This window comes from Antrostomus carolinensis, unplaced genomic scaffold (genome assembly GCF_000700745.2).
Source record: "Antrostomus carolinensis isolate BGI_N321 unplaced genomic scaffold, ASM70074v2 scaffold25438, whole genome shotgun sequence".
Classification (NCBI taxonomy): domain Eukaryota; kingdom Metazoa; phylum Chordata; class Aves; order Caprimulgiformes; family Caprimulgidae; genus Antrostomus; species Antrostomus carolinensis.
The window spans coordinates 32,380-42,542 of record NW_010335494.1 but is presented as its reverse complement, the minus strand read 5'-3'; positions in this window follow the sequence as shown (position 1 = coordinate 42,542).

Below are 10,163 nucleotides of genomic sequence, written 5' to 3'. Positions count from 1 at the left end.
CAGTTCCCACTTCCTGGGTGAGGGAATATTGTGTTGGATAATGCTTTTCTGGCATGTCATAGAATCATAGAATTGTAGAATGGTTTGGGTTGGAAGGGACCTTAAAGATCATCTAGTTCCAACCCCCCTGCCATGGCAGGGGCACCTTCCACTGGACCAGGTTGCTCAAAGCCTCATCCAACCTGACCTTGAACACTTCCAGGGAGGGGGCATCCACAGCTTCTCTGGGCAACCTGTGCCAGTGTCTCACCACCCTCAGAGTAAAGAATTTCTTCCTAATACCTGATCTAAATCTACCCTCTTCTGGTTTATAGCCATTATAAGTCATGTATCACAAAAAGTGCCAGAGCTTGTGCAACACTCCATTAACCTGTTTTTGTTATTTTTGTTATCTTCACAATGCTAGTGTGCAAAAATAAAAAAATCAGGAGTACAGCATTTTGTGGTGAGGGATAAAGATCTCCTTGTCACATACTGCTTTTCAGGTGTCATGGCACACGCTGCAAGTCATCCCGTGTCAGAAAAAGGATTTGAAGAATGTCATTTGCTACAGTGCTGGGAGCTTTTTTCACATTTTCATAGGCAGTTTCAGTTCCCTCATATTCTCTCATATGAGGTATTCTCATGGGGAGGATTGCATTGAAACTTAACATCATGACAGTAAACCATGAAATGGAATTTTTTAGGATGGAAATAGTTTAAAAAAAACCCCTAACAGCAAAAGTAATCTAATTTAAATCCTTCAGAAAAATACGGAAATACCCAAATGCACTAAAAAAAGTCCCTGGAAATACATTTGTGTTTCAAAAGGAAGTGAGTAAGCAAGGCAAGGCAAGGCAAGGAATAGTAAATGTCAAAATACAGAAGCTGCTCAAAACAAACTGGGAACCCTTCAAATACTGTAATGACAGCTCAAGGGAAGTCCTCAGAAAGGAGGAGATAGAGCATGGAAAATATGAAGTCAGTTGGCTAAGAGGGAATTCAGTGAGCTAACCAGAGCATGGACCACATTGATAGAGATAGGCACTGGGAGGGCTGTCAGAGGAGTGTGGGCAGGTTAGCTGTCTGCCTGCCCTTGTCTGCTTTCGTCTGAACTGTGAGGTGAGTAATGCCTTTGTACATCTGGCACAGAAACTTATCCTTTAAAATAACTTCAGAAGAAGCATATGCCTGGAACATGATTTCTATGGAGTAAAGGGAACAATTAATAAGGACCGTGAGGGTGCTTAGACATAAAGGGTGTAAATGCAGGTCTTCAGCAGACCACTGGAAATGCGTCACCAGACCTGCTGCATCCTCTGTGCAGCTGACGGGTCGTAAGATACAATTTGTACTTAGTGTCAAAAGCAGCATTTGCCAACAGATGTAAGTCTAACTGGAATTGATAGATACAGATTTGAAGACCTCATCAACATGAGAAAGTTGTACAAGTTGAATCTAGTTTAAGTGAAGCAGTGGTGAAGAGCAGTTTCCTTGAAGAATTTTGACAAATCACTTAATGCAAAGTGTATGGAACAGGAGATGGTAGCCCAGAAGTAAAGGTCATTGCAGTCTTATGTTCTAGTTTAAGCAGTGTTTCATGTTAGTATCTTAAATCAAGTATTTGGACTTAGCTCCTCAGAAGTGCAGCGATGATCCTGGTTACCCAGCTGAGCACTGGTTGACTCCAGATGTAGTGAAATATAGGTGCATTTAAAACCTAATGATAGTCTAACAAGACTGGTTGTCTGCGACATGTGTCATCAGTAATTATGACAGGTCTATAATGATGTCTGTAATAGAACATGTCTGTAACATGGGTAAGAAATGTGACCTCAGGATGCCTTACTGCATTTTTCCAGGAGGCTCTTTGAGGCTTATTGCACCGTGCATAACGTGACACTGCTAATTCCTTCCTCCCATTAGGAAATGCAAATTTATATTCTCATGGAGCAGTTATTCATGAAGGAATATTGGCACTCATTTTCTCCCTTAAAGGTTCCTTGGAAGAGATGGACCCTCAGGTTTCAGCTGTATTTCCAGTTCACCCCTTAGCAGAAACTAACCACAGAACTTGGAGCTCAAAAACTGTTTTGAGTGTGAGTAAGTTTAAAAGGGTTGATTTTAGAGACCCCCCCATCTGGGATGTGGGCAGTATAGCTGTTGAAAATTCAGAATCAGAAATGCAGGAGCAGAGGGCATCTTCCGTTAGTGTGACATGACACAGAGTTCACAATCCTGAAAGCCTTCAGTTGCTGTTCTTACTGGTTTAGGTTTTCCATTCTGTATCTATATTCATTAGCAGATTTCGTCTTTTTTTAAAGAGGATGTGGCAAGACCAAAACTAAACCAAGCTGTAGCTTCATGCTGTTTTGTAGTGGTATTCAAGCATTCATTCTTGAGCCGTTCAATCAGTTTCAGTGTACATCAACATATGTGAAGAATATGTGACTATATGGAGAACCCCTGTGTTGTTTTGATCCCAGCAACTCTACTGATACCTGGCATACCCACATACACACTACTGGAGGTGATTCATCTCCAAACACTGTTGTTCTTCTACCTTCCCCTTCTCAAGGGCTAAGAGAAAAAAAAAAACAACATTCCAGTAGCACTTATCTGTGAGCCTAAGGCAGCACAAATCCTTGTCCTTAGGGGTGTTTCAAATCTTTGGGTAAGGACTGCTCCTTGAATTAGGATACTACTCTATGTAGAAATCACTTTTCAGTCCTCGTGTCTGACCTGAAACAAAGTGCATGCCAATACTGTTTCTCAGGAAGAAAATGGAAGTTGGAACAGATGGTCCTACCAAGAAGCACCTGATTGCTCTGAAAAACTGTCCTGTTGAGTTTCAGTAGCTTGTAGGAGCTACTGGGTATCAAGTATATTGGGAAAGGAAGCGGGTTCAAAAGCCCCAGAATTCCCAAATTCTTCAGCTCCAAGCTAAGTGCCAGGAGGTCGTTGTCTGGTACCTTGTCTATCAGCACTTTAGTTCTCAAGGCAGGATCTCTGAGGTAGAGAGAATAAATGGTCCCATCTCAGGCACTGGATTCAGAGTTGTCTGCTAAGACATCACAGGAGTGATGGATTCAGGTGTCAGCTGTGAGGGACAGCAAGTCTCCTGTGCCACGTCTTTCAGCATCATCAAGAGCTTAACTTTGAGTTCACTTCCTGTACTTTGTTCCTGCTGGTGCTGGAAGCGATGACGCAGGCTGTGGCTCCTGGAGGACCCAAGCCAGGGCTGCTGGGTGGAAAGGCAGGAATGGGGATGTTCAGCCCCTCCTTGTGTACTGCCCTTTTCAGAGATGTGAGACTTGCTTGGTTTTCACTCAGTCAGTCTTGTCACTGGGTTTCAGGAGATGTTTCAAAAAGGCTTTTGAGATAGGTTCACTTTTCCATGTGCCACAGGAACTGCTCGTCGTCATAGTAATTTTAGTCAGGTGGTCTTGTGTGTGTACTTGGGAATAATATAAACTGTGGAAACAAATACTGACAAATGTTGAACAAGGAGCAGAAGCAATCAAACAGCTATTTGGCAGACATTTCAGGAGGTGCCATTGCATTCAAAATCTGTCCTACTACTCAAGAAGAGATAGACTGAAAGATAAAAAAACCAAAGCCCTATTATACATTACACAATGACTGTGTAATAGAGACTCAACAACAATCAGGTGATTTATTGTAATACTATTATGTGTTGGTAGTACTTCCTCTTCACAGAGGAGGACGATAGTGAGACTGAGTTGTAACTCTCGTATGACTTTACAGGTGTTGCTTCCTTCATGGCAGAGGAGCCTAATGTGCATCAGGTTTTTTTAAAATTACATTTCATTAAAACATATTTTTCTTCCTCTAAAGAAAAGTAATACATGATTACTAACTACAACTCACAGTTAATTTTGAAATAAAGATTCATTTGGAAAGCATCAGCAACCTTTTACTCACAGAAGACCCCACAAGATGAGCATGGGCTGTGTGTGCCCTGCCAGAGGAAACCACCTCTGTCATGAGAGCATGTCCACCCTCCTCAGAGTTAGTCTCTGCAGTGGACCAACAGTGTCCACACAGCCGACACTTGGCCTGGGTTTTCTCTGAGTCCCAAGTGGTTCTCATAATTTGCCATTTTTTTGCAGGCTTTTTAATTCAAAGTGCCCAAACTAGCGTAATTTAACAGGACTGCTGATATTTCCTGCTGTGTTATGGGTTTGGAAATCATTAACTATGCTGATACTGAAGTTGGTGTAATACCTATTAGCAAATGCTGTGTACTCATTTCAGATATGACGAGATAGCTTTCAGGTGGGATGACATAACTTGTATGATACTCCAGTTTTTCCCAAATTAGTAGTTTTGTCATTAATTTCAGTACCTTTTCCAATTCTCATACCTTATACAAGTCATTCTGTTCTGGGTAGTTTTTTGGCAAGTGACATAAAAAGTACATTGCCTGCTAATGATTTTTCATCATATTTTTTCCCATATTGTCTGTTGCTGCACCATGGAATTAAGTTTAACTTTTGTGACTGAAATATAGTTGCACGAAGGCTACTTAGTAAAAATTGCTGGTAGATTTTTTTAAATAGAAAAGAATATCTCTAGAGTATGTGAAAGCAATGAAGAATTCCCATGGGCTTTATTGGAGACAGGAGTTCACCTTTAACGTTTTCATAAATAAAATGACTCTCAGAAGATTACGCTTTTAAATTATTTAAAATGTTATGCCACATAGGTTTGCATTTACTAATTTCTAAGGGTTCTTTCATTAAAAACAAGAAGGAGAACCCTCCAACCTGGGCTAAATATAATCCTGTAGCATACCCAGTGTGTCACAGTAAGAAATAATTAAGTACCGTAGGAAGAGGACGGTTGTCACAGAGTCTGTAGTTGCACATCTGGCAGTGAATTAGCAATTCAAATAGTATCCACTGTGGGAAAAACCCACAATGTGGAAACAGTTCCCATTTTTCTATTCTATTATTTTCTATTATGTCTGTTAAATTCCACAGGGAGCAATTTGAAAGCAAGCTGATGCAAAACGGGAATGACTCACAGTTGGGCTTTTGTTGCTTCACACGTCTCGGATGTATTACATTCTGTAATACCCTCTCACATATGTGGTGGGGTTTTTTTGGTCCTTTGCTTCTTCTTAGTGTGTGAGGCCCAATCTTTGGGACAGCCTGTGTGTAGACAGACTGACCAACCAGTGACGACAGGAGTCACTGCTGGCAGCCACCACAGCTGAGAACTGGGTCCTCGGGGAAGTTTTGTCTGTTACTACTGGAGAGGCAGGCTTACACATAAGCTATTGTTATCAGTTTTCTGAAGTGGAAAAATGGCAGATAACTGAATGTAGTAACTATGTTCATAAAAGCAGCCTTTCAGGGGACATTTGGCTTTTTTTTTCTCTCTTTTTTTTTTTTTTTTTTTTTAGAAAACCTAGGTGTCTTGCTATTTGTAGTTCATATGAAAAAGCTCAGTGCACCTGCTTACTATTTGATTGGGAAACACGGGACAGCTAGCCATGTACTCATAAAAGTGTCTTTAGGTGTGGATGAAAGGAAAGGGAAGACTGTCTGTGGAAGGCAGTACGATACTACTGCGTATCTGGAAATATCACATGGGTTTGAAAGGTTTCAAGAGAAGGCAGAGTCAAAGCTCAAGTCCATAAAGCAGTTAATTTAAAATATTTTTATTTCTTCAAAGAAAGATTTTCTATAAAGACCATGAAATAGCAATAGCTTGTTAGACAAAGAGTGTGGAATAAAAAGGCTTGGTTGGTTTTGGAAAATGCAGTACCACAAATATTAATGAAACCTTAGTGTTTAGACTCACAAAGCCCTTCTGAGCTAGTAAAAAGTGCATGAAGAGTTTTGTGGTTGTGCTGAGACAAGCGGTGCTGCATAGTAAATGCCTGGATGCACAGAGCAAGGGCAGCCAGAGGAAACCTATAGCTGGGAAGCAGCAGGTTATTTTCCCTGCTAGCCTGGAATAAACCCCACGTTGTTGCAGGAGGGCAGCTGGGTTGGTGGTTTGACGGGAGAGTGAAACTGCCTGCTGTTTCGGGAGTGGCAAGCAAAGAAAGCACTTAATTTCAAGCTCCGTGGGAACAGTGTGGAAGTGTTTTCCTTGGGCCCGAGGGACAGAAAACGGGTGCAATGCCCCACGCAGGGGCCGTCCCGCAGCCTGCAAGCGGAGGCTGTGTGTAGGGGCTCGGGCACCCTGGGTCCCATGCTGACCTCCTGCCAGCACCAGCCAGTGGGACAGGGTCCGCTCAGGGCTGCATCCTGCTGTCACTTATGTAGAGTGGGAATGAATCTTCCTTGGCACCCACTTATCACTTACGGAAGGGAGGCTGTTGCTGGTTGTGCTTTGGTTTGTTTTACTGCTCTGCTGCTCTACGGTCCGTAGGCATTTCCCAGCCTGGAAAATTCTTCCTCTTGTGACAATGCAGCAGGGATGCCCGTGCGTGAAGATACCCATGAGCAGAACTGCCTGTGGAATAGGAATCTGAACTGAGTACTAGACACATGATAATCTTGTTGGTACCTTGCTTGAATTAAAATAGCATGTATGCAGTTTATTGAAGTCAGATGTCTCGGTGCATTTACAATGCTTATCTGCATACAAGTTCCCATGAAGTGTGTTGGATCCATTACATATATGTAGAAAACTCCCTGCAAAAACAGGATAATGAAATGTGACGGGCGAGAGCTACCTCACCAAATTATTCCTGTTGCAATAAATACAGTTGTCTGAAAACTTTGAAACAGTTGCTTTTGAATTTTAAAAGTATAATCAGATATCACAGTCTTTTCCCACAATATACTGCTTCCCAATAATCCTGTTAGTGATATGACATGAATCAAACACTGAAATATTTAATACTCAAATGAGACTTTTTAGAAGCAGGAAGCAATATCAGCATCCTGGAACAAGAGGAAAGACAAAAAGAAAGAGACGTGGGGAATAAATGTCAGCCTTTCTCTTAAAATTTATCACCCAAATTATTTTCTTCTAAGGTGCAAGATTGTGAAATCTCTTTCACTAACTATTGTCATTTTTTCTTTCTTTCTGTGAACGTTTTTAGCTTGCCCTAGTTTATGCTTATTGCAGTCAGTGCAGCTGATTTATGAGCAGAGGTTCCATTCACAGACGGGTGCGGGCGGAGCTGCAGTGGTTTGGTGCGTAGCTATGTCATTGCTACTCTGCATTTCACAGATCCCAAGCGTACAGTGAGTGGGTCATCCTCTAAGGATCATCCTCTGAGTTCAAATTAGAAAAAAATAATTACATGGCGGTTTCTCGTAAGGTGATGCTGTTCCCCAGTGTGTTTCCTACCTCAGGTCTAGCGCTCTCTTTTCTCCCGGCGTTAAAGCTATGAAATCCCGTAGCTATTGGGTGTCATCTAAAATACAGTGACCTTTCTTTGGAGTTTTACTACTTGACGCTAGATCAGTAGAAACTCTTGCCCTCTTCTGCTAGTCTACAAGTCGGTCATCGTATCAGACATAGACAGTAACTGTGTGGCAATACAGCTTAAGATCGCCAACTAAATATGTGTGTGATAAATGTCACAGAGAGGAAGGATTTTAAAAACACAGGGTCTCCTCCTGTGTCGGTTCCTGGGCACAGGCGGGTGCTGGCAGTGCCACTTCCAGCCCAGGTCCCTGGTGCTGTGTCTGCGGGAGCAGAGGTTGATGCTCTACACCTGCTCGTAAGGCTGCGTTCATGGGTATTCAGTCCTTACGTGAAAAATTCACTTTGCCTAGCCTTTCTGCCTGTTTTACTGAAGTGCATCTCCCCAGCAGAGTGAAATGAGGGCTGCTGGCTTCATGCTGGACTGCTCACAGGCAAAAACAGACATTGCTTTTAAAGAATTCAGCACCTCCCTCTCTGTACTGCCACAAGTATTAGGACAAGTTGAGCTTGCAGAAAAGTACAGTTCACAATTCTGTAATTAATATCCTTTGTTAACTAGCCTACTGTCAATTCATCTGCCAATCTGCAGAGTTTGAAAATTTAGTTCAAATATATCCATGGTGAAATACATTGTTTTGGGAACTAAAAAAACCCCAAATCACTACTAGTGTTTCTGTAATGCAAAATAGTAACTGCAATTGCATTTGGTGAGTTTAACGTGCGTATCGGCCCTTCTCTTCTGTTCGCACCTTGCTGTCCACAAAGCACGTTCCTCCGGGGAGGAAGTTTTTATAATAGCGCTTGGGTACCTAGTTTGGACTTCGAATACCTGTCTAAAAATACCATATTTTCCACTTCCTCGTGTAATTTCTAGTTCTAGTGCAGTGATTGCATCAGTTGTGATTTATCACTAGATTGTTAGTTTGTGTCTTACAGGAAATAAGAGTTACAGCAAAGCCTATACAGTTTGGCAGCTTATCAGTCGCAAAGGAAAGGGCAAGTGAGGATTGTTCATGTGATATAAGAACTAACAAAAACCTTCAAATATTGTCATCATTCATTTCACAAACTTGCTTCTCTTCCTTCCCACAGTCATGTCCTGTTGTTCCCTTTCAGATTTTAAGGTCTTCAGGGAGTATATCTGAAAAGACACTACTGCAATCAATAGTATAATTCCAAAATACATGACTTTGAAGTCTACCTGTAATTAAGATTATTGCTACAAAGCAGTACCAGTTGGTGTAATCATGTTATTAACAACAGTTCCACTGTGCAAATATCCAATATGATATTTTCAAATGATAAAGGGAAGAAGGTGATTTTTGGTTGTAGGATTTTGACACTAGTGTTAGTTAGTATCAGTTAATTGCAACAAACCTTAATTTTGCATATTTGCTATTGTTTCTCTCTTTCCAGAGGTGAATTGAAGGAGTCAGAATCTGAAGGTAACAAGAAACATCCTGCCCATAATTTTGAGGTAGACATACAGAGACCAGACCTTCTGCTCTTAAAAGCATTACAGTATTACCAAAGAGTATTCTCTCATTTTGTGTCAGAGAAGTAGAAAACCAACTCCAAACACTTAGCAAAACATTTGAAAATTGTTTTAGGGGAAAACTTGTTACTGCTCCCAGGTGCCTGAAAACTGAGGGAGAAAAACATAAGTTTTACCATTCTTCCACTGCTACTCTGTGATCTTTTTAGGTAACAGGGATGTAGAGTTCTTAGAAAATCTGAAGTAAGAAGGTGCAAAATTTGCTCAGTAATTGTAAATTATCTGAATATGCTTCCATGCCTCATGGAAAAGGAAAAGGAAAAAAAAACCTAGTGTCTTCTGAGATCATGAGAAAGATGCTTTGCCTGATGAACTGCTAAGTGGAAAGTGACAATACTTGTTCAATTTTTCTTTTTTGTTTCCATTTCATTTCAGTTCTGTAAATTTTGCCTGTGTGATTGGTGCAAGTGGAGGAAGATTTTAACAAACCTTCCTGTTGCTTTTACTACAGTGCAGCTTTTTTGCACAGGACTAAGTCACCTTAATTCCTGTTGAATTAAAAATAAAAGCCAGTGGAAACTGGCAGCTTCACAGCCTATCTCTGATCAAGGCATTTCAAAAGAGTGATGAAAGTTTTGGTAGAAGTAATAGGGAAACCAGAATTTACTTAAAAAATTGATTATTCTCTGAAAATATTTTAAATCTGTCTAAGCTTACTGGAGTTTTTGTCCTTAATCAAATATTTAGGCCAGGGATATCTGATGCAGAAAGGGATGTACTGATGAGGTTCCTCATTCCACAAACAATTTAATATGAATGAATGAAGATATATGGAAAATAAAATGCTATTCAATCAGTAATTTTCAAATCTGGGTGTAAAAGCTATCTTCCTTTTAAATGCAGAAGTACCTCTTCATCCCAGGCTTTTATTCTCATTCCAGTTTATGGCTAACCACCCTATGCTAATCCAGTGGTTGTAGTTTCCTTCTCTATCATGCTCCTCTTCATTATGAAATAGAAAAATTGCACAAATATTAATGGAATCTTCTTTGCAATATTTCTGCAAAGTAATTGTGTTTCTTTGTTCCCATGTCTTAGAAAAATTCTGTTCATTTGGAGTTGGGCACCACAAATATGAAGAAAATTGTGTTTACAGGTCACCTCTATACTATTTGAATGCACAAGTGTCTCTAAGCAACCGAGTTTGTTTCTAGCAAAGGTTCTCATTTACCATACAGGGATCTCTGCAGCTGTGGGTGTACCTTTTTAT